The following is a 27,103-nucleotide window of genomic DNA, read 5'->3' on the forward strand; positions in this document are numbered from 1 at the left end:
ATGATCTTTACCCCACAAACCCTCAGAAAGACATTTTGTGGATGACTTGGAGTCTCCTCTTTTTTCGCACTCATGCGGAAGTTGGGTTCACTGGTCCAGGAATGTTCCAGATGTTCCATGGATATTAATAACTCCCTTCCTTCCTTTAACAGTGGAAATATATCCTCTTTGCTGGGATATTTTCTAATACTTTTTTCTCATTTAAATTTTCTCTCTCTCATTCTGCCCCCACCACCCACCCAAAATCTCAAGACTCTTCACAATATATTTATCCTCATCCCATATACAAGCTGGCAACCTGGATGTTTAACTCACTTCTCAAGCAGAGTTGGAATCAATTGAGCACCTCTCCCGGAGTAGTTAGAAGAACATTACTTATCTTTCAATGATTTTATAACAAGTACCAGCTTCTGAAAATTACTGGATATTACTCTAAAAATAAAACATTACTGATAATTATCCCTTAGAATGGAACAAATCATTATAATAAGTTGAAAAGTTATCTTGGATATGGAGGAGAGAGTACTTATTTGAAAAAAATTGCCAATGTACATGAAAAAAAGCTCATTTCAGAGAGGAAACAAGAGAATAAGAAACTGCTTCATGGTTTCTGAAATTCATTATGCTGATGCTAATAACCAACCCAATGGTGTAGTGTCCCAGAACACTGGGAAAGAATTACACAAAGTGTGCTGTAACGAACAGACATTATAGGTGAGTGAAAAGTATTTTCTTAATTCTTGTTAGAGATGATAGTTCAGAATTTTTTTGGATAGGAACTGAGACAAATAAGTTAACGTGGAAATATGGCCATTATATACAATTGCCAGGGAAGAAATAAAATAAAGCCTTATAGAAGTCTGTGAATAGGAAAAAGGAAGTATCAGTCAAAGTAATAAAATCAAAGTGCCATTCATATACATTGACTCATTTCTTCTTCTTAACTAGCTTATTAGGAAGGTTCTATTACAATCTCCACTTCACAAGTGGGGAAGACAAGCAACTTGCCTAAAGTAGCAGTGCTGGATTTGAATCAAAGTGATTAGGCTCTAGAAGCCACCCTCGTAACCATGGCACTGAACTGCTTCTCATGTCTTAAATCAGACACAAAGGGATATGTTCAATATTACACTGTGCCACTGAGCCCCCCAAACCCTGGAGTTAGTAGCTACAGATAATGTAGAAATAGACACATGCAATGTCGTGCACAGAGAAAAACTAAATCTTAGAGATCTGACTTGCACCAAATGATTCAAGATCTCCTAGTTCCTAATCCATAGGCATTCCCCCAAACCAAGGTTCCCCATTTGGAGTGCCTTTGAAACACGTGTCACTGTGTTGACAATAAGTCAGACAGTGGGTGATAAATGATTTAACAGAGTAAATATAGGCCCTGTGGGTTATCAGGGAGGGATAACCATCAGCTGGGGTATTAGAGAAAGAGGGGCTGCCATCTGAGGTTGAAGAGTATATAGTTGAATAAAGCATAAGAAGAGAGAAAGAGATGTGAAGATATTTCTAGGCAGAAAACACTGCATAGGAGAGCCTGGAAGAAAGAATGCTATGTTTTCAAGGAACTTAAGGAAGTTTCATACGGATCCATATGGATGGATGAGATACACGTTTTTAGGATGGAACTTTATAAGCAATCATAATGGAAAAGCAACTGGGATGAGACCACACAGAGCTGTGCAAGCTACATGAAAGAGTTAAACAGATAAAGCTATTTTTAGAATTAAGGAGACAGCAAGACTTCTAGCTGGCATGGCTCCCCCCTACCCTCCCAGTCCACCTGCCTACTGTACTGCCCCCACTAGAGAGAAATCAGAGAAGAACTATACAAAACTGAATGACTGAGATCTGCACAGGGGCTGAAAAGAAGAAGATGAAGCCAGATGGTAAGATGTGAAGGGAGAAGAGGGAAGAAAGCATATGTCCAAAAAATGGAGTTTTTACTTCCCAAGAAGGCAAGCAACTACAGTGATGAAACTCCCCTGAGTGATGAAATCAAAGGATTTTCCAGCGGTATGTCGAAGCCAGCTAGCGAGAGCCACATGTTCCATTTTCAGGAATTTTGTGAGCTGGGTGTTAAATCACTGATAACTTGAAATCAGGCAGGTTGGGAATACTTCTTCCCTGAACACCAGCAAATGCTCTAAAATAAGGGTTTTCCTTTTGGAGAGCTGGTTACCAGCACACTGTTGCCTATACTCACAGAGGATTTAGCATTATTACTGCTATTATTGGAGGGAGGTAAGCAGAATAGTACAGAGGAGCCATTTTTGAAGTTTCCCATTTCTCCATGTATTCTTCATGCATTGGAAAAGGTGACACAAACCCAAAGCAAGGGTGGTGCATTTTAAGAGCTTCTGTGTTGGCTTGTCTCACTCTCAGTGAAGCTAAATACTGAACATGATCAACCTCGTATCCATGAGTTTCTATCCATGTTTGTAGCTATAAAGCTTTACAAAATTTATTGAATAAAAGCATTACCTTTGCTTAAGAAAGGCAATAAGGCTTGGTAGAAATTCCATCTATGGATCTCAACACTGCCAAAAATCCCATCAATGGCCTCAATATCCTTAAAGTAAGTAAGATTAGGAGTTTTACAAGGCTGTTCCAAAGAGAAAAGAAAATACCATAAAGATATATTCCAGACAGTATATAAAAAATAAATACCTAAGAACTTTCATTATTATTATTTATAATTGATCACATTTATTGAATGCTTGCTATATGTGTAAGGCATCCAATCACATAAAAAACTACACTTGGTTACAAGTATTATGCCCATTTTACAGTTGGGAAAATTCAGCCTTAAAAGTTAGATAGCTTGTCCAAAGTTGTATTACTAATAAGAGACAAAAGTTCTCAGCCACTGAATCCATAGCAAAACTCTTAAAACCTACAATAAGTGCCTCACAAAGATATTTTAACATTAGATAATGTTATGGGATGCAGAGAGTACAAAGTAATTAAGTTACAATTTTGAAAATTAACATTATTAAATTGAAAAATGTGGGAGGGAGCTGGGAAGATGGTGGAAGAGTTAAGAAGCAGAGATCACCTTCCTCCAACAAATACATCAGAAATATATCTACACGTGGAACAACTCCTACAGAATACCCACTGAACTCTGGCAGAAGACCTCAGACCTCCCAAAAGGCAAGAAACTCCCCACATACCTGGGTAGGGCAAAAGAAAAAAGAATAAACAGAGACAAAAGAATGGGGGGGGACCTGCACCAGTGGGAGGGAGCTGTGAATGGGGAAAGGTTTCCACACACTAGAAGCCCCTTCACGGGTGGAGACTGCAGGTGGTGGAGAGGGGAGCTTCGGGGCCGCTGAGGAGAGCGCGGCCACAGGGGTGCGGAGGGCAAAGTGGAGAGATTCCCGCTCGGAGGGTCGGTGCCGACCAGCACTCACCAGCCGGAGAGGCTTGTCTGCTCACCCGCCGGGATGGACAGGCGCCGGAAGCTGAGGCTTGGGCTTCGGTTCCGAAGCCAGGAGAGGACTGGGGTTGGCGGCGTAAACAACAGCCTGAAGGGGTTAGTGCACCACGGCTAGCCGGGAGGGAGTCCGGGAGAAGTCTGGAGCTGCCGAAGAGGCAAGAGACTTTCTCTTGCCTCTCTGTTTCCTGGTGCACAAGGAGAGGGGATTAACAGTGCCGCTTAAAGGAGCTCCAGAGACGGGCGCGAGCCGCAGCTATCAGCACGGACCCCAGAGATGGGCATGAGATGCTAAGGCCGCTGCTGCCGCCACCAAGAAGCCTGTGTGCAAGCACAGGTCACTGTCCACACCTCCCCTCCCCGGAGCCTGTGTGGCCCACCACTGCCAGGGTCCCGGGATCCAGGGACAACTTCGCCGGAAGAACGCACGGCACGCCTCAGGCTGGCGCAGCGTCACGCTGGCCTCTGCCACCGTAGGCTTGCCCAGCACTCCGTGCCCTTCCCTCCCCCTCGTCCTGAGTGAGCCAGAGCCCCCGAAGCAGCTGCTCCTTTAACCCCGTCCTGTCTGAGCGAAGAACAGATGCCCTCCCACGACCTATACACAGAGGCGGGGCCAAATCCAAAGCTGAACACCAGGAGCTGTGCGAACAAAGAAGAGAAAGGGAAATTTCTCCCAGCAACCTCAGGAGCAGTGGATTAAAGCTCCACAATCAACTTGATGTACCCTGCATTGGTGGAAAACCTGAGTAGACAACGAATCATTCCAAATTGAGGAGGTGGACTTTGAGAGAAAAATATATTATTTTTTCCCCTTTTCCCCTTTTTGTGAGTGTGTACGTGTATCCTTCTGTGAGACTTCATCTGTACAGCTTTGCTTTCACCATTTGTCCTATGGTTCTGACCCTCCATTTTTTTGTTTTACTTAAAAAATTTTTTTCTTAATAATTATTTTTTATTTTAATAACTTTAATTTATTATATCTTACTTTATTTTATTTTATTTTATCCCCTTTCTTCCATCCTCCCTCCCTCCCTGTCTCTCTCTCTTTCTTTCTTCTTTTCCTCCCTTTTATTCTGAGCCGTGTAGATGAAACACTCTAGGTGCTGCAGCCAGGAGTCAGTGCTGTGCCTCTGAGGTGGGAGAGCCAACTTCAGGACACTGGTCCACAAGAGACCTCCCAGCTGCACATAATCTCAAGCAGCAAAAATGTCCCAGAGATCTCCATCTCAACACCAACACCCAGCTTCATTCAACGACCAGCAAGCTACAGTGCTGGACACCCTATGCCCAACAATTAGCAAGACAGGAACTCAACCCTACCCATTAGCAGAGAGGTTGCCTAAAAACATAATAAGGCCACAGATACCCCAAAACACACAACAAGACATGGACCTGCCCACCAGAAAGACAAGATCCAGCCTCATCCACCAGAACACAGGCACTAGTCCCCTCCACCAGGAAGCCTACACAACCCACTGAACCAACCCTAGCCACTGCAGACAGACCCCAAAAACAACGGGAAGTACGAACCCGCAGCCTGTAAAAAGGAGACCCGAAACACAGTAAGATAAGCAAAATGAAAAGACAGAAAAACACACAGCAGATGAAGGAGCAAGGTAAAAACCCACCAGGCCTAACAAATGAAGAGGAAACAGGCAGTCTACCTGAAAAAGAATTCAGAATAATGATAGTAAAGATGATCCAAAATCTTGGAAACAGAATAGAGAAAATAAAAGAAACGTTTAACAACGACCTAGAAGAACTAAAGAGCAAACAAACAATGAGGAACAACAATAAATGAAATTAAAAATTCTCTAGAAGACATCAATAGCAGAATAATTGAGGCAGAAGAACGGATAAGTGACCTGGAAGATAAAATAGTGGAAATAACTACTGCAGAGCAGAAGAAAGAAAAAGAATGAAAAGAACTGAGGACAGTCTCAGGGACCTCTGGGACAACATTAAACGCACCGACATTCAAATTATAGAGGTCCCAGAGAAGAAGAGAAAAAGAAAGGGACAGAGAAAATATTTGAAGAGATTATAGTTGAAAACTTCCCTAATATGGGAAAGGAAATAGTTAATCAAGTCCAGGAAGCACAGAGAGCCCCATACAGGATAAATCCATGGAGAAACACGCCAAGACACATATTAATCAAACTGTCAAAAATTCAGTACAAAGAAAACATATTAAAAGCAGAAAGGGAAAAACAACAAACAACACACAAGGGAATCCCCATAAGGTTAACAGCTGAACTTTCAGCAGAAACTTTGCAAGCCAGAAGGGAGTGGCAGGACATATTTAAAGTGATGAAGGAGAAAAACCTACAACCAAGATTACTCTACCCAGCAAGGATCTCATTCAGATTTGATGGAGAAATTAAAACTTGTACAGGTAAGCAAAAGCTGAGAGAGTTCAGCACCACCAACCCAGCTTTACAACAAATGCTAAATGAACTTCTCTAGGCAAGAAACACAAAAGAAGGAAAAGACCTACAATAACAAACACAAAACAATTAAGAAAATGGGAATATGAACATACATATTAATAATAACCTTAAATGTAAATGGATTAAATGCTCCCACCAAAAGACACAGACTGGCTGAATGGATACAAAAACAAGACCCATATATATGCTGTCTACAAGAGACCCACTTCAGACCTAGGGACACCTACAGACAGAAAGTGAGGGGATGGAAAAAGGTATTCCATGCAAATGGAAATCAAAAGAAAGCTGGAGTAGCAATTCTCATATCAGACAAAATAGACTTTAAAATAAAGACTATTACAAGAGACAAAGAAGGACACTACATAATGATCAAATGGTCGATCCAAGAAGATATAACAATTGTAAATATATATGCACTCAACATAGGAGCACCTCAATACATAAGGAAAATACTAACAGCCATAAAAAGGGAAATCAACAATAACACATTCATAGTAGGGGACTTTAACACCCCACTTTCACCAATGGACAGATCATCCAAAATGAAAATAAATAAGGAAAACGCAAACGTTAAATGATACATTAAAAAAGATGGAGTTAATTGATATGTATAGGACATTCCATCCAAAAACAACAGAATACACTTTCTTCTCAAGTGCTCATGTAACATTCTCCAGGATAGATCATATCTTGGGTCACAAATCAAGTCTTGGTAAATTTAAGAAAATTGAAATCACATCAAGTATCTTTTCCGACCACAACGCTATGAGACTAGATATCAATTACAGGAAAAGATCTGTAAAAAATACAAACACATGGAGGCTAAACAATACACTACTTAATAACAAAATGATCACTGAATACATCAAAGAGGAAATCAAAAAATATCTAGAAACAAATGACAATGGAGACATGATGAACCAAAACCCAAGGGATGCAGCAAAAGCAGTTCTAAGAGGGAAGTTTATAGCAATACAATCCTACGTTAAGAAACAGGAAACATCTGGAATAAACAACCTAAAGCAATTAGAGGAAGAAGAACAAAAAACCCCCAAAGTTAGCGGAAGGAAAGAAATCATAAAGACCAGATGAGAAATAAATAAAAAAGAAATTAAAGAAATGACAGCAAAGATCAATAAAACTAAAAGCTGGTTCTTTGAGAAGATAAACAAAATTGATAAACCATTAGCCAGACTCATCAAGAAAAAAAGGGAGAAGACTCAAATCAGTAGAATTAGAAATGAAAAAGCAGAAGTAACAACTGACACTGCAGAAATACAAAAGATCATGAGAGATTACTACAAGCAACTCTATGCCAATAAAATGGAAAACCTGGAAGAAATGGACAGATTCTTAGAAATGCACAACCTGCCAAGACTGAATCAGGAAGAAACAGAAAATATGAGCAGACCAATCACAAGCACGGAAAATGAAACTGTGATTTAAAATCTTCCAGCAAACAAAAGCCCAGGACCAGATAGCTTCACAGGTTAATTCTATCAAACATTTAGAGAAGAGCTAACACCTATCCTTCTCAAACTCTTCCAAAATATAGCAGAGGGAGGAACACCCCCAAACTCATTCTACGAGGCCACCATCACTCTGATACCAAAACCAGACAAAGATGCCACAAAGAAAGAAAACTACAGGCCAATATCACTGATGAACATAGATCCAAAAATCCTCAACAAAATATTAGCAAACAGAATCCAACAGCACATTAAAAGGATCATACACCATGATCAAGTGGGGTTTATTCCAGGAAGTGCAAGGATTCTTCAATATATGCAAATCAATCAACATGATACACCATATTAACAAACTGAAGGAGAAAAACTATATGATCTCAATAGATGCAGATAAAGCTTTTGACAAAATTCAGCACCCACTTATGATAAAAACCCTGCAGAAAGTAGGCATAGAGGGAACTTTCCTCAACATAATAAAGGCCACACATGACAAACCCACAGCCAACATTGTCCTCAATGGTGAAAAACTGAAACCATTTCCACTAAGACTGGACCAAGACAAAGTTGCCCATTCTCACCACTCTTATTCAACATAGTTTTGGAAGTTTTAGCCACAGCAATCAGCAAAGAAAAAGAAATAAAAGGAATCCATATTGGAAAAGAAGAAATAAAGCTGTCACTGTTTGCAGATAACATGATACTATACATAAAGAATCCTAAAGATGCTACCAGAAAACCACTAGAGCTAATCAGTGAATTTGGTAAAGTAGCAGGATACAAAATTAATGCATAGAAATCTCTGGGATTCCTATACACTAATGATGAAAAGTCTGAAAGTGAAATTAAGAAAACACTCCCATTTACCATTGCAACAAAAAGAATAAAATATCTAGAAATAAACCTACCTAAGGAGACAAAAGACCTGTATGCAGAAAATTATAAGATACTGATGAAAGAAATTAAAGATGATACAAATAGATGGAGAGATATACCATGTTCTTGGATTGGAAGAATCAACACTGTGAAAATGACTCTACTACCCAAAGCAATCTACAGATTCAATGCAATCCCTATCAAACTACCACTGGCATTTTTCACAGAACTAGAACAAAAAATTTCACAATTTGTATGGAAACACAAAAGACCCTAAATAGCCAAAGCAATCTTGAGAACAAAAAATGGAGCTGGAGGAATCAGGTTCCCTGACTTCAGACTATACTACAAAGCTACAGTTATCAAGACAGTATGGTACTGGCACAAAAACAGAAATGTACATCAATGAAACAGAATAGAAAACCCAGAGATAAACCCATGCACATATGGTCACCTTATCTTTGATAAAGGAGACAAGAATATACAGTGGAGAAAAGACAGCCTCTTTAATAAGTGGTGCTGAGAAAACTGGACAGGTACATGTAAAATATGAGATTAGAACACTCCCTAACACCATACACAAAAATAAGCTCAAAATGGATTAAAGACCTAAATGTAAGGCCAGAAACTATCAAACTCTTAGAGGAAAACATAGGGAGAACACTCTATGACATAAATCACAGCAAGATCCTTTTTGACCCACCTCTTAGAGAAATGGAAATAAAAACAAAAATAAACATATAGGACCTAATGAAACTTAAAAGCTTTTGCACAGCAATGGAAACCATAAACAAGATGAAAAGACAACCCTCAGAATGGGAGAAAATATTTGCAAATGAAGCAACTGACAAAGGATTAATCTCCAAAATTTATAAGCAGCTCATGCAGCTCAATATCAAAAAAACAAACAACCCCATCCAAAAATGGGCAGAAGACCTAAACAGACATTTCTCCAAAGAAGATATACAGATTGGCAACAAACACATGAAAGAATGCTCAACATCACTAATCATTAGAGAATTGCAAATCAGAACCACAAAGTGGTATCACCTCACACCGGTCAGAATGGCCATCATCAGGGCTTCCCTGGTGGCGCAGTGGTTGAGAATCCGCCTGCCGATGCAGGAGACACGGGTTCGTGCCCTGGTCCGGGAAGATCCCACATGCCGCGGAGCAACTAAGCCCGTGAGCCATGGCCGCTAGGCCTGCGCGTCCGGAGCCTGTGCTCCGCAACGGGAGAGGCCACAACAGTGAGAGGCCCGCATACCGAAAAAAAAAAAAAAAAAAAAAAAAAGAATGGCCATCATCAAAAAAATCTACAAACAACAAACGCTGGAGAGGGTGTGGAGAAAAGGGAACCCTCTTGCAGTGCTGGTGGGAATGTAAATTGATACAGCCAGTATGGAGAACAGTATGGAGGTTCCTTAAAAAACTACAAATAGAACTACCATATGACCCAGCAATCCCACAACTGGGCATATATCCTGAGAAAACCATAATTCAAAAAGAGTCATGTACCAAAATGTTCATTGCAGCTCTATTTACAATAGCCAGGAGATGGAAGCAACCTAAGTGTCCATCATCAGATGAATGGATAAGGAAGATGTGGCACATATATAAAATGGAATGTCACTCAGCCATAAAAAGACATGAAATTGAGTTATTTGTAGTGAGGTGGATGGACCTAGAGTCTGTCATACAGAGTGAAGTAAGTCAGAAAGAGAAAAAGAAATACCATATACTAACATGTATATATGGAATCTAAGAAAAAAAAAGTCATGAACAACCTAGGGGTAAGACGGGAATGGAGAAGCAGACCTACTAGAGAATGGACTTGAGGATGTAGAGAGGGGGAAGGGTAGACTGTGACAAAGTGAGAGAGTGGCATGGACATATATACACTACCAAACGTAGAATAGATAGCTAGTGGGAAGCAGCCACATAGCACAGGGAGATCAGCTCCGTGCTTTGTGACCACCTAGAGTGGTAGGATAGGGAAAGGTGGGAGGGAGGGAGAGGCAAGAGGGAAGAGATATGGGAACATGTGTATATGTATAACTGACTCACTTTGTTATAAAGCAGAAACTAACACACCATTGTAAAGCAATTATACTCCAATAATTATGTTAAAAAAATAAAAAGTAAAAAAATAAATGAATGATAACCCCCCCCCCAAAAAGTAACATGTGGCCTACAATATATCCACTTACCAAATTAGACAACATTCTTCATACTTTTTACAAGATATATAATGAGTGTCCGTGTCAATTGAAGCTAATGGACTACTTTCTTACATCTCATACATTTCTACCCCAATCAGCTGAGTGGTACACATATCAAGAGGCAACTATATTTGTTCCCAAACCTGTTTATCTCAGTTATTCTTGCTTACAAAAGTGCTTGTTTCTACAATATTATAAACACCATGTAAATCAACAAAAATATGTGAAAAAACTGGAATTGCTGTTTTCATAGACCATAAGTTGAAAAACAGTGGTGTGAGGAATTCCCTGGCAGTCCAGTGATTAGGACTCTGCGCTTTCACTGCCAAGGGCATGGGTTCAATCCCTTGTCTGGGAACTAAGGTCCCGCAAGCCACATGGTGTGGCCACAAAGAAAAAGATAAAGAAAAGAAAAAAAAAGAGAGGAAGGAGTAAAAGGAAGGAAGGAAGGAAAGAAGAGAGGGAGGGAGGGAGGAAAGGTAGGAAGGCAGCAAGGCATAAAAATAGTGATGCAAATACCACTATAATATGGCAGAAAATATTAACTTGCACAAAAGACACATCCATTATCCATGAAGTGGAATAGGGATCGAGAGTGGGCATGACAGAGACAAAGGTTAACTACTTTTGGTTGACGAGGTTACATGGAAGACAGAGCACTTCATGGAAGAGGGGGTAATTGGCTTATTTGAAGAATGACTACATTTTGGAAAGTAGATATTACACAAATTTAAATTAATATGACCAAATAGGGACCAATGGTAGAATCTAATTTAGAAGCATATTTTGACAGAGAACTACTGAATTGGAACAGAATAATAAAGTGAGAACTGCCAGTCTTGGCAACTCATTATTCAGAGGTTTCAAACTGAAACCATGGATGGGCTGCTAGGGGTTCCATTGACTCCTTTCACTTTATGAAAAATGTGTTGTTATTTGTATTTTCCCTAAGGAAAAGGGCCTACAGCTTCTAATACAAAAAGAGATTTAGAACCACTGGCCATAAGTCTTATTCCAAAGTGAACTGATAGGCTAATGAGGTAGCTACTGCCTGTCTCCTAGAATGAAAAGTATTCTAAGTTAGTTGTAATTGCCAGCTTCATTTGCTTTTAAGTATTCATAACAGACATCACAAGTAATGGGCAGTGACTCTGAAAAGACAAAAAATAATTCTGGGCAGAAAAATGAAGTGGGATGATCATATATCTCAGAAAAACTCTGAATTCTATGTAGGCCAACAAGAACCCTTTATTCAGAGATCAAACGTCAAGGTTAAGAAATACATTCTGTAAACCACCCCCGCCAAAAGCATAAGCAATAGGATACACGTTTTCTAAAAATTATTTAAAAATAATTTAAGTCTCTTCACCTTAAGATATTGGATACACTAAAATAATGCATTAGTAAAGACTGATCAAATTAAAGAAAAATGCCAAAATATTGTGTTTTCATGTATTCAACATCACTAAAGGGGGGATTCACTTTACAGACATGTCAGTGGGCAAGAAAGAGAAGCAGCAGTATCTGTCCCCAAAAAGGGATTTATGGGATACATAATATGTATCTTCTAATATGTTCCAGAATTGTAATACCTTTTTTTTTTTGGTACGCGGGCCTCTCACCGCTGTGGCCTCTCCCGTTGCGGAGCACAGGCTCCGGACACGCAGGCTCAGCGGCCATGGCTCACGGGCCCAGCCGCTCCGTGGCATGTGGGATCTTCCCGGACCGGAGCACGAACCCGCGTCCCCTGCATCGGCAGGCGGACTCTCAACCACTGCGCCACCAGGGAAGCCCTGTAATACTTTTAGTAGTGCTTTTCTAAGTGGTGAACAGTTCAATATGGATCATTAGTCACTGCATGTTTAATTATATACCAGTATTTCTCAAAGATTAAAAATGTCTGTAGTTCAATTTTTCCCACATAGGAGGTACCATTTTCTACTCATTCAGTTTGGAACAATGTAGTCGCAAAATGTATTGTTTTAGATTAAAATCTGTTTGATAGTGCTCCACAGAGCTGATTTCAAAGAGGAAAAAAATACACCTGTTTCACATCTCAGGGAGAATACTAGCTACTGCTTTATACCTTTCGGCATTCATTTTGATTCTAGAGAACAGCCATGCCCCCCTCGGCCCTTTTTCTCCATCACCACTTTCACACAATCTCAATTTTCACACACTAGCCTTTCAAATCCAAGTCACGAGAAATGGCTAACCTTTCATTTAAATGATCTCAACTCTGGTTTTGAGGCCCTGTCCCTACACATAAGCAGATCATCTTCAGAGATTTGGATCAGTGCACATAGTTAACAGCACAATAACATTCTGAAAAAATCCTATGTGATCCTTTGCAAGGAGAGATCATTCCTCAGTAAGAGAAGAAGAAACGATAGTGTTTAAGTTCTGAATTTAAGGTAGAAGACCCAGAAAAACAATTTTAAATATATAAGTGTTGCTCAGAATAATTTACTTGATTACACATACTGCAAGTATTTTCTCTTATGTTTTTGTAATGAACCTGACCATGAAAAAACAAATTTATGTCTGTCATTTGTGTCATTTTGAGCTGAGCTCATTTGGTGCGGAAAACCTACAGTTTAATTGCTTGATTTAAATTTCGCTATTAGAATGCATACTGAAACACTCTTTTAATTACGTTAATTTATAACTGAAAAGCTAAATTTACAAAGGCAATAACATTAATTATTTACATGCCCATTAAAGCTGAATATATATTACAAAGTTAATTGGTTTCATAACTCTGCCAAAAAATTAAAAACAAGTTTGTTCACTGATTTATATTAGAAAGGTACACATATTCTCGGCAGGTTACTTGTTTTTTATTGTATTACATGGAAATGTGTAAAATAATTTCTCTATCTGTACAATATTCCACATTACTTCTTCCATCCTGGGTTAAAATGCATTTCAAAAAAGGAAGGATTAGGGCTTCCCTGGTGGTGCAGTAGTTAGGACTCCGCCTGCCAATGCAGGGGACACGGGTTCAATCCCTGGTCCAGGAGGATCCCACATGCTGTGGAGCAGCTAAGCCCGTGTGCCTAGAGCCCGTGCTCTCCAACAAGAGAAGCCACCGCAACACGCACCGTAAAGAAGAAGAGCAGTCCCCGCTCACTGCAGCTAGAGAAAGCCCATGCGCAGCAACGAAGACCAAATGCAGCCAAAAATAAATAAATAAATAAATTTTTAAAAAGGAAGGATTAAGGATTAGAGTCGGCTAACATTTATTTAATGTTTATTCTGTATCATAGTTATATGCATTATCTCATTTAATCTCAGAACTGAATAAAACATGAATCAGCATTATCTCCTTTTTAAAGATGAAGAAACCAACGTTCAGAAAGATTAAAAAATTTGCCAAGCCACAGAGCAAAACAATCAAATCCAGGACTTGCTCTGGAAAGAACCAAGACGTTACCATTTAAGACTTACTGTTTTATAATAATACCTGTTATTCACAGCAAATTGGACACTTGATGACTCAATACAATTCTTTAAAGAGAAGACTTGTTTCAATGTAAAAATCAAATTCTTCAATGAAAAATTTATTCATAACTCCATTTAGATATTGGCATAAAAATAACCACAGAACACAATCAAAAGCACAGAAGTCACCGATGAGTGTGTATTCCAGTGACATAAAACCAGAATAATACAAGGAAAAAGTCCAGCCAGTACACTTGAACCTTGTCTCTGAAATGGGATTCAATACTAGGCAGATTCCTCTTAGACTGCAACTGAACAAGGGGGCTTACAAATTAAAGATTATAATACCCATGCTACTACCCTCTTAGGCATATTGTGAAGATCAGATGTGAAACTGGGATAAGAAAGAGCTATGAAAATGATCAAGCATTATGCAAATCCAAGTTAGTACAATTAGTATAAGACTGATTTGCACCTAAAGAATTCCCATGGAATTTACTCTGAGTTTTCGTGCAGACTACAATTTAGCTGTATTCTCATGTAACGTGAAAGGCTTATAAAATTTCTCTAATATGGAGTAAGTTTAACCAGTATCTTGTCCAAAGAAAAACTCCATTAATTTGTGACCTAATGAGGGATGACTAGAAAACAGTCTTTAATTAATACTCAATAATGCATTATAAAATAAGAATGACTTCAAAAGGGCATTGACCCAAGGGTCATTGTATTCGTTAATATTTTAAGCAAGTGTTTTTTTTTTTTTTTTTTTTGTGGTACGCGGGCCTCTCACTGTTGTGGCCTCTCCCATTGCGGAGCGTAGGCTCCGGACGCGCAGGCTCAGCGGCCATGGCTCACGGGCCCAGCCGCTCCGCGGCATGTGGGATCTTCCCGGACCGGGGCACGAACCCGCGTCCCCTGCACCGGCAGGCGGATTCTCAACCACTGCGCCACCAGGGAAGCCCCAAGCAAGTGTTTTTATACACAGGAAAAACATCAAAATATTAAGCATGTATTATACACGCACACTTTAAATAATACAATTAAATTGTTAATGGTTATAAAGCAATTAAGGTCATATTAATATGTAATGAAAAGCAAGTCTGTGCATTTTCTAAGAGAGATTTAAATTACTCTGTGAATGTCTACAAGTCTTCTGGAAAGTAAAACAATATTCCACCTTAGCTGATTCCCTGAAACATTTCCAAATGGGCTGGATGATCTTAGAGATTTTCTACAGTAATTTCAAACCTAATATACCATCATAAATTTATCTTCTAAGACTGCCGTGGAATACTTCATATATCATTCATTATGATAGAGTTTTGCTGAGGGCTGGGGTCTAAAATCATCAGATTAGGTTTAAATTACCCTTTGGTTCTTTTTTATTCAACATTAAAGCAATGTTATATTATTTGTCTATGAAAAGACAGGCTATTTCTACATAGGAGAAAGAGACCATATAGACTTTTATATCCCTTCCATCACTAAAATGAAAACATTTAATTTTTTATTGTGTTAAACTAAGACATAAAGACATGAATCATTGTGTACAGCATTTACTTAGGGCCTACGAAGTATTAAAAGGATTTTCAAACCCTGAGATTACAAATGAAACGGTTCTCTGTAATGTCAATTTCCACCACCCACAGCAGAATAACATTATTCAGCATCAGAACTGGTCATGACATTCTATGGACCAATCTTTCATTTTCATTTATGGAGTCTGGGATAGAAGTGGAGGCTTACACATTACTTTCTATCCAACTCGGCTAATTATTCTGACATCATGGGAAACTAGATTTGTAATATTAGTCAGACCTTGAGATTTATCTAGAAGCACCTAAAATTTACCAAATCTAGAGAATCTGATCTAATTAATGAATCTTTTATACTGATTACTATTAAGAATTGCACACAAACCTTATAACAAATTAAAGCAATAGATATGTGCTTTGGATGAGGTAATAATCCACATTTTGCTAGGTAAAACATGTTGAGCACTGTTTGAAAAACACCATTTAATCCAACATGGTTTTCTCTTTTTTGAACTATAAATGTTTAAAAGAGAAGACTATGATAGAGGGGAAAAAAGTTAAACATATACAATAGTGGGCTCTCACTGAGTTCCTGAAAGAAATGTTATTTAAAAGTTTATGTATTACTGCATATAAACTATAACTGCTTTATGAAAAAGAAATAAAACAAATGGTCTATTTTACTAGACAAAGCACCAGCATTGCAGGAGACCACAGAATTGGATGTAATACTGCTGAACAAACAAACATCAACATTATTTTACACATGTGACTTCTGAAAAATGTCTCAGAAACTGCAAGAATCTGCATGTATACATCGGCAGGCTTGAGTCACCAAACATCTCACAACATGTAGAACAATCTCACCGAAAAAAGACATTTAGACCATAGCCTCCTCAAGTTAGGAAAAATCAAAAACCATGAAAGAATTCTTCTAAAATATTGACAAATTCCAGGCAATCAACTAAACCATGCCCTTTCCAGCATATCACACATTCTCTCACATGAAAGAACAATCAAGAAATCTTTATTCGCATCTGGAGAGCAAATTCATCACTGTATGGAGTTATAACAGCATGTCAATGGAAGTTGGGATAAAATGGAAGGTGGGATAAACATTTTGATATATTAGCAACATTCTAATTTTCTTCTACCTTAGGCTACCAAGGAAAGACACTCAACATATTTTTTTTTTAACTCTGGCCACAGAAATTTTTTTCAAACAAACTTTACTATTTCTGTAACATTTATTCCACAAATAGTTATTGAACATGGGCTAGGACTGTTCAAAGCCCTAGTAGTAATAGAGCTATGAATATGATGAAGAGAACTAAAAATTCTGTGAGGTTATAAGCACTCATTGCTTACACTATAGGTAACACCAACTCATACACACAGTTTTTTGGGTTTTTTTATACAGAGAGAGAAAGAGGCAGAGAGAAAGAGAAAGAAAAAGAGAAAGTTGGAGGCACCGTAGTGGATAGATCGTACTGCACATTTGTAGAAACTGTAACTTAATCAAAGAATTTATGGTTCTACTCTAAGATTATCTTTGAATCTTTTTTATCCATTATATTTTGTATCTGATTTTCAAAACGTCTCTAAAATACAGGACTTTACAGTTTGAATTTCAGCTACAAGCTACAATGTCTTTCGGTAAATGTGCCGAAGGAGACAAACTGGTAAAAAATACTGCTGTGCAATTTAAGTAATTAAAGTACGTTTACTGAAATGGCACAATGGGACTTACTTTCATTTTCAAATATAAAAGATACAGACATTTATAAGTAACTCAAAGGAGAAATAAGGATTCATCAAAGGAGAACTTCTCTAGTTCAGGAAAAGGTACATTCCTGTACTCTGTACATCACCTCTGTGCTAAAACAAGATTCCCTCCTCCAGACCCACAGCCTTTCCTAGCTTCCAACATATTCTTGTTCCACTCACGGCACAGCTGTGAGGTAAGACCTACACTAAATTAGAGATTTCACTGTGAGGACATATAAAGATTTCATCCTGTGTGCCTTATATTGATTACCTGGAAATGACGCATGCTGCATCACAGCAAAATGTCCAGCTGAAGCCTCAAGGGGCCCATCTATCATCATTTTTCTGAATGCAATTAGATTTCCAGTGTTTTGCCTCTAAAATCAAGGTAGGCTGTGGCAGTCTTTGCCTATCTACTAGTGTACACATCACTTTGAAAAAACAAAGGTATTTAAAGAATTTCTTGAAAAAAATCTCAATTCCCAGCAGGGCCCATCTTTCTATCACCCCTCCCTTATAGGTTGCTCAATAAATATGATGAATAAATATCATTTTTGTAATAGGAAATATGAAGAGGCTAAATAATTAGATACCAGAATAATCATTATTCTTGGATTTCTGATGACAAAAGGAAGAGATTCTAAGAGATATACAGATGCCTAATGCTACCTATTTATGGTAAAGAAATAAATTTAAAAATACAAACATACACACATACTAGAGACATCATATAATGATTAATGCTTTGACAATCCCAAGATGTAACACTATGATAAGGTATAAAAAACCAAATGTCTTTTCATGCTTTTTCTGTTTTAAGCCAATTCTATTTTTTGTTGGCTTCCTAGGGCATTGGAACACTAAGTATCTTTTCTTTGGTTCTAGATTGGTCAGCATGCTCACTAAGTTCTCCCATTACTTACCGTAGGAAAACTCTCATGTAAACAACTTCGCAAAAAGAATTGTTGTTTTAGATTTCCGCCCCCCATTTATTTGCCATTATTCTTCAGTACTATGTTAATGCATCATTTGTACATTGTTTTGCTTCAATACAGGGCTATGCAGATTAGAGGCAAGTGGAGAACACACACATACATGAAATAGGCCACATGTAAATGTACTGTGACACAGAAGTAATATTCTTATGAAAATCTTTACCACATAGAAAAGTATAAAGTAAAAATTGACAACTTTTTCACTGTACATACTAATATAAAAAACAGGTGGGTGTATTAGTTATCTATCGCTATATAACAAATGACTACGAACTTAGTGGCTTAAAAACAACACACTTTCATTATCTCACAATTGTAATTGGGCAGAGATCTAGGCACAGCTTAACCGGGTTCCTCTATTTAATCACCTTTTACAAGGCTGTAATGTAATTAAGACGTTGGTCAGGGTTGGGGTCTCATCTGAAATTTAACTGAGTTAATAATCTACTTCCAAGCTCTTGTGGTTATTGGCAGGATTCAGTTTCTCACAGGCTATTTGACTTCCTTCCCATGTGCATCTCTACATAGAGCAGTTTGCTTTATCAAAGCCATCAAAAGGGGAATCAATAGAGAAAGTCTGTTAGCAAGACAAAAGTTACAATTTCTTGTATCTTAATCATAGTGGGGACATTCCATTGTCTTAGGCATATACTGTTGGAAAGAAGCAGGTCACTAGGCTAGCCCATACCTAAGGGGTGGGAATTATAAACATGATGTAGGATCATTAAGGGTTGTCTTAGATCTTAGTGGATATGTGAACAAATATGGAAGTTCATTTTCTACATGCACTTTGGCAACTCTGTCTTACTCACTATATCATGGTTATCTTCCTATTCCAGTATAGACAGATTTACTTTTTTCTTTTAAATAGTCATATACTATTTATTTCATATATTTAATTAGTTTCCTATGCCATATCTTTTCAAACCTATTCATTTTTCCTTGGCTTTTCATCTCCAGCCCCTAGAAAATGGAGATAGTCTAATGCCTTTAGATTATAGAAGATTAGTTCTAGCCGGAATCTTAAAAGGGTTGATATTACTATTTCAACTTACTAATGATTCAGAAGACACACATAGTGTGGCTCCAAACATCACAAAAAGGTACAAACATTTGTCAAGTTTAACTTCTTTAAAAGTTTTACATGAGTGACAAAAGCAGCATGAAAGAGATAGTCAGTCATTCCACAAATCTATTTTATGTAATTCTAGCATACATTTTTAAAAACTTTAGAAAAATGAGGAGGAAGCCACCAATTCCTCTTGGGAAAGTGATGGCATATCTTGCTCCTTCTAAGAATTTTAGACTTTACACAATACAGAATGTAGATAGTGTTCTACCCACGTGATGAAGGCAGTTGTTAATCTGGTAAAATGATAGGTTCAAGAGGCCCTGTTTGCCCATCACCATACATGAAAATGTCTAATTATAAGCCTGATACTGACACCATAAGTGTTCTTAATTTCTTCCATAAAGGTTTTTACTAATAACTGTGAGTCCAGACTATATTAGGGACCAGCAAAGGACTGGATGACAAGATGGGTTATAATAAAAAAAAAATCTGTTTGTGAGATATGGAGAAATATATTTAGATAAAAAATCTGGCACATCTACAATTAAACAATAAAAAACTATAGTACACATTTCCGGTTAGGACAGGATGGCAAAGACCCATTTCTACATACTCCATTCATGCTAAGCATAGCTAGAAATCCTGGAAATGGTATGAGACACAACCAAAGGAGAATCTCAATAGATGCAGACAAAGCTTTCCACAAAATTCAACACCCATTTACGATAAAAACCCTCCAGAAAGTAGGCATACAGGGAACTTACCTCAACATAATAAAGGCCATATATGACAAATCCACAGCCAAGACTGTCCTCAGTGGTGAAAAACTGAAACCATTTCAACTAAGATCAGGAACAAGACAAGGTTGCCCGCTCTCACCACTATTATTCAACATAGTTTTGGAAGTATTAGCCACAGCAATCAGAGAATAAAAAGAAATAAAAGGAATCCAAATCAGAAAAGAAGTAAAGTTGTCACTGTTTGCAGACAACACGATACTATACATCGAGAATCCTAAAGATGCTACCAGAAACCTACTAGAGCTAATCAATGAATTTGGTAAAGTAGCAGGATACAAAATTAATGCACAGAAATCTCTCGCATTCCTATACACTAATGATGAAAAACCTGAAAGTGAAATTAAGAAAACACTCCCATTTACCATTGCAACAAAAAGAATAAAACACGTAGGAATACACCTACCTAAGGAGACAAAAGACCTGTATGCAGAAAATTATAAGATACTGATGAAAGAAATTAAAGATGATACAAATAGATGGAGAGATATACCATGTTCTTGGATGGGAAGAATCAACATTGTGAAAATGACACTACTACCCAAAGCAATCTACAGATTCAATGCAACCCCTATCAAACTACGACTGGCATTTTTCTCAGAACTAGAACAAAAAATTTCACTATTTGTATGGAAACACAAAAGACACCGAATAGCCAAAGCAATCTTGAGAAAGAAAAAATGGAGCTGGAGGAATCAGGCTCCCTGACTTCAGACTATACTACAAAGCTACAGTAATCAAGACAGTATGGTACTGGCACAAAAACAGAAATGTAGACCAATGGAACAGGATAGAAAGCCCAGAGATAAACCCACACACATATGGTCACCTTATCTTTGATAAAGGAGGCAAAAATATACAATGGAGAAAAGACAGCCCCTTCAATAAGTGGTGCTGGGAAAACTGGACAGCTACATGTAACAGAATGAAATTAGAACACTCCCTAATACCATACACAAAAATAAGCTCAAAATAGATTAAAGACCTAAATGTAAGGCCAGACACTATCAAAACGTTTAGAGGAAAACATAGGCAGAACACTCTATGACATAAATAACAGCAAGGTCCCTTTTGACCCACCTCCTAAAAAAATGGAAATAAAAAAAAAATAAACACATGGATCCTAATGAAACTTCAAAGCTTTTGCACATCAAAGGAAACCATAAATAAGACAAAAAGACAACCCTCAGAATGGAAGAAAATATTTGCAAATGAAGCAACTGACAAAGGATTAATCTCCAAATTTTACAAGCAGTTCATGCAGCTCAATATCAAAAAAACAAACAACCCAATCCAAAAATGGGCAGAAGACCTAAATAGACATTTCTCCAAAGAAGATATACAGATTGCCAACAAACACATGAAAGAATGCTCAACATCATTAATCATTAGAGAAATGCAAATCAAAACTACAATGCGAAATCATCTCACACTGGTCAGAATAGCCATCATCAAAAAATCTACAAACAACAAACGCTGGAGAGGGTGTGGAGAAAAGGGAACCCTCATACACTGTGGATGGAAATGTAAATTGATACAGCCACTATGGAGAACAGTATGGAGGTTCCTTAAAAGACTAAAAGTAGAACTACCATACAACCCAGCAATCCCACTACTGGGCATATATCCTGAGAAAACCATAATTCAAAAAGTGTCATGTACCACAGTGTTCACTGCAGCTCTATTTACAATAGCCAGGACATGGAAGCAATCTAAGTGTCCATCATCGGATGAATGGATAAGGAAGATGTGGCACATATATACAATGGAATATTACTCAGCCATAAAAAGGAACGGAATTGAACTATCTGTAGTGAGGTGGAGGGACCCAGAGTCTGTCATACAGAGTGAAGTAAGTCAGAAGAGAAAAACAAATACAGTATGCTAACACATATATATGGAATCTAAAAAAAAAAAAAAAGTCATGAAGAACCTAGCGGCAAGACAGGAATGGAGACGCAGACCTACTAGAAAATGGACTTGAGGACATGGGGAGGGGGAAGGGTAAGTTGGAACACTTTCACTTTCTTATCCTTTATCAATATTTTTTGTAACACAGAGCATTTTGCTTCTTGTAAATATTTACCCTAAACTGAAATGACATAAATACATCAATCTAAACAGATTTGTAGAGTAGAATAAAAGAAAAGTTCACAGCACAATTATATGCTGCTTATAAGAAATTCACTTCAAATCCAATGACAAAGATAAACTAAAAGGAAAGGATGGAAAAAGATATAATGTATCAACATTAATCTAAAAAAGTAACAGTGGCTGTGTCAATATCTGATAAAGTAAATTTCAGAGCAAAGAAAATTACTAGAGGCCAAAGGGAAAATACCTTTTGAAAAAAATCAATCTTTCAGGAAGATTTTAATTTTAATATCAATTAAAAATGAGTATGCACCAAACAATAGAGCCTCAGAATACATAAAAATTAAAATTAGAATTAAAAAGAAAGTTGACAAATCTACAATTATGGCACTCTACACCTCTCTCTCAATAACTTATAGAACTACTGTACAGAAAACCAGCGAGGATATAAGTGATCTGAATAATGCAATCAAATAGACTTTAATTGATGTATATAGAACACTCTATCCAACAATAGTAAAATATTCTTTTTTTTCAAGTGACCATGGAACATTGGCCAAGATGTAACATTTAATGGACAATAAAACAAACCTCAACAAATTTTAAATAATTGATCATGTATAGAGTATATTTTCTGACTATATGGAATCAAACTAGAAATCAGTAATAGAAACACAACAGAAAAATCTCAAAAACGTGAAAATTAAATAATATACTTCTGAAGAATCTATGAGTGAAACAATTCAAATAAATTTTAAAAACAGAGCTAAATGAAAGCAAAACACAGCATATCAAAATGTGGGGTATAGCTAAGGCAGGGCTAAGAAGGAAATTTATAGCAATTAATGCTTACATTAAAAATGATGTAAGGTTTCAGGTCAAAAACATAACTTCTTATTTCAAGAACCTACAAAAAGAAGAGCAAAAAACCTCAAAATAAACAGAAGGAGGAAACAATAAAGACAAGAGAAAAAAATCAATGAAATTGAAGATAGGAAAGCAAAAAAGAAATGAAGGAAACAAAAAGCTGTTTCTTCAAATAAGTTGGTATAACTGATAAACCACTAGCAAAACTGATACAAGTAAAAATGGAGAAAACACAAATCACCAATATGAAAAATGAAGTAATGGATATCATTACAAATCCTGTGGCAATTAAAAAGAGGATACTACAAACACTTCATACTCAAAACTTTGACGACTTAGAAGAAATGGATCAATATGTGGAAAACCACAGACTACCTAGGGTAGGCAGAATAATGGACCCCCAAAATGTCAACATCCTAATCCCTGGGAAACTATGACTATGTTATGTTATATGCCAAAAGGGAATTAGCTCTGATGATTATGGTGACCAATCTTGAGATGGAGAGGGTATCATGAATTAATCCATGAATTATCCAGGTGGGCTCGATCTAATCACAACTTATAAAAAGTGGAAAACTCTTCCCAGCGGTGGTCAGAGAACCACAGAGATGGCAGTGTGAGAAAGATTTAGCCTAGTGTTGCTAGTTTTGCAGGGAGCCATAAGCCAATGAAAGCTGGCATTCCCCAGAAGTTGGGAAATGCAAGGTAATACATTCTTCCCTAGACTTCCAGAAAGGAATGCAGCCCTGCTAGCACCTTTATCTGAGCCCAGTAAGACACATCATACTTCTGACGTACAGAAATATACGATAATATATTTTTATCATTTTAAACCACTGTTTATTGTAATTTGTTACAGCAGAATAGAAAACTAATACACTACAAAAACAATCAAGATGAACTAGACTATCTGAATAGCCCGAAACCATATGAATTGAATACATAATTTAAATGCTCCTGTAAAGGTATCTCCAGGCCCAGATGGTTTCACTTGAGAATTCTACCACATATTTAAAGAGGAATATCAATTTTACACAATCTCTTCCATAAAATAGATGTGAGAATACTTTTCAACTCATTTTATGAGGCTACTGTCACCCTGATACCAAAATCAGACAGTCCAAAGAAAGAATAAAAGAATCAAAACTACAGACCAATATCTCTCATAAACTTAGATGCAAAAATATAAACTTAGATGCAAAAATTCTAAATAAAATATTAACAAACCAACTCTAACAATATGTAAAAAGAATTAACATACCATGACCAAGTGAGATTTTTTTCAAAAATGCAAGGCAGGTTCAATTTTCCAAAAAAAAAAATCAATGTAATCAAGTATATGAACAAGCTAAAGAAGAAAAATGGCATGATCATACCAAATGACAGATGAAAAGCATTTGACAAAATCCAGCATCCATTTCTGATTTTAAAAACTCTCAGAGGGGCTTCCCTGGTGGCACAGTGGTTGAGAGTCCACCTGCTGATGCAGGGGACACAGGTTCGTGCACCAGTCCGGGAAGACCCCACATGCCACGGAGCGGCTGGGCCCGTGAGCCATGGCCACTGAGCCTGCGCGTCCAGAGCCTGTGCTCCGCAACAGGAAAGGTCACAACAGTGAGAGGCCTGTGTACAGCAAAAACAAAACAAAACCTCTCAGAAAGTTAGGAATAAAGGGAAATCGCTTCAACCTGATAAAGAACATCTACAAAAAAACTATATATGACATCATACTTAATGGTAAAGACTGAATGCTTCCCTGAAAGGCTGAACACAGTACTAGAAGTTGCAGCTATTGCAACAATGCAAGTAGAAGAAATAAAGAGCAGACACGTTGTAAAGCAAGAGATAAAACTATCTGTATTTACAGATGGCAGCATTGTCAACACAGAAAATCTCAAGGAATCTACAAAAAAAACCCATAGAAGTAATAAATGAGTTCAAAAGGTCATAGGGTATAAGATCTACACCAAAAATCAATGACTTTTCTATATACTAACAATTTACATACAGAAACTGAAATGATGCACACATTACCACCCACAATCCCTCCAAAGAAAGACATACATAGGCAAAACTGTTATGTACTGTATCTATATACTAAAAACTACAAAGTGTTGATGAAGAAATTAAAGCGGTCCAAGATAAATGGAAAAATATACTGTATTCATGGATTGCAATATTCAACATAGGAAAGGTATCATTTCTCCCCCAATTTATCTATAGATTTAAGGCAATGCCTATCAAACACAAAGTGTTTTGGTTTGTTTTTTTTTGGGGGGGGTTGTTTTTGTTTTGTAAACACAGACATGTTTATTCTAAAATTGAATTGAAAAGACACAGGCTCTTGAGCATCTAAAGGAATACCTACAAAGAAAAATGAAGTAGAAGTAGGGGGAGTTATTCTACCTGATATTAAGGCTTATGAGAAAGCTACAGTAATCATGACTATGTAGTACTGTTTGGGGGATAGACACAAAGATTACCAGCACAGAACACAAGACACAGAAATAGATCCACAGAGATATCCTCAACTGATTTTTGGCAAAGGTACAAAATCAATTCAATGGAGGAAAGATACTCTTTTCAACAAATTTTGCTGGAACAACTGTACACCTACAGGCAAAAAGATAATCATGACCTTAACCTCATACCTTATACCAACATTAACTCAAAATGACTGAAAAGTAAACCAAACCTGTAAAAGTTTTAGAAAAAAAAGGAGAAAATCTTTGAATAAGACTAGCACAGGAGTTTCTTAAATTTTATACCAAAAGCACAAGCCCAAAAGGAAAAAGTAGTCAAATGGGCCTCATTAAAATTAACCACTTTAGTTCTTGGAAATTCCACGTGAAGAGGATTGAAGGACAAACTACAGACTGAGAGAAAATATTTGCAAACCACATATCCATTGAAAGACTAGTGTCTTGAATATATACAAAAGTCTCATCACTCAACAGTAAAATAAAGACAGTACAATGAGAAAAAGGGCAAAAGAGATAAACAATTTCACCAAAGAGGATATACAGATGGCAAACAAGCAAATGAAAAGATGTCAACATCATTATCCATTAGGGAAATACAGATAAAACCACAATGAGATAACAGTGTACATCTATCAGATTTGTAAAATTAAAAAAAAAAAATAGTGACAACAGCAACTGCTGGCAAGGATGCTGAGGATCTTCATGACTCATATATTGCTGATGGGATTTTAAATTGGCACAGCTGCTTTGGAAAAACAGCTCTGGAGTTTTTTAAAAAAATATTAAACATGCAACTATCATATGACCCAACAACTTTACTCCTGGGCATTTATTCCATTTACACACTCCTTGCATATTCCAAACAAATGTAAACTTATGTTCATAAAAAACACTGGTGCATGAATATTCATAAAGGTTGTATTTGTAATAGCTAAAAACTGGAATCAGCCTAGTTGTCCTTCAAGGGATGAATGGTTAAACAAACTGTGGTACATGCATACCATGGAATATAACTCAGTAATAAAAAAGAACAACCTGATACATGCAACAACTTGGATGAGTCTGCAGGAAATTATGCTGAATTAGGGCTAATCACAAAAGGTCACATACTGAATTATTCCATTTATAGGACACTGTTGAAATGACAAAATTTTTGAAAATGGAGGACAGGGTAGTGGTTGGCTGGTGTGAGATGCAGAGCATGTGGAGGAAAGAGATGGGTATGGTTATAAAAGGGCAACATGAGAGCTATTGTGAGATTGAAAATGTTAAGTATCTTGCCTATAAGCATGATACATGAACTAGGTGATGAAACTGTATAGAACTTAGCACACGTACACACACACAGATACACACAGGTGTAAATGAGTACAAGTAAAATTGCAGAAATCTGAATAAGACTGGTGGAGTATATCAATGCCAATATCCTTCTTGTGTATTATATGAATACTATAACTTTGCAAAATATTGCCATTGAGTGAAACTGGGAAAAGTACATACAGGATATTTCTGCATTATTTCTTACAACTGTATGTGAATTCACAGTTATCTTAATAAATTTTTCAATTAAAGGAGAAAAGTAAATGA

General features: G+C 37.3%; 1 protein-coding gene across 1 annotated transcript in view; it reads right to left on the bottom strand.

Moving 5' to 3' along the window:
- SGCD (sarcoglycan delta) overlaps positions 1-27,103 on the bottom strand; it is a 1,028,538-nt gene that overhangs the window by 634,171 nt on the left and 367,264 nt on the right. The gene's annotated exons all lie outside the window — the stretch shown is intronic.

This window comes from Kogia breviceps, chromosome 4 (assembly GCF_026419965.1).
Source record: "Kogia breviceps isolate mKogBre1 chromosome 4, mKogBre1 haplotype 1, whole genome shotgun sequence".
In the NCBI taxonomy this organism is placed as follows: Eukaryota; Metazoa; Chordata; class Mammalia; order Artiodactyla; family Physeteridae; genus Kogia; species Kogia breviceps.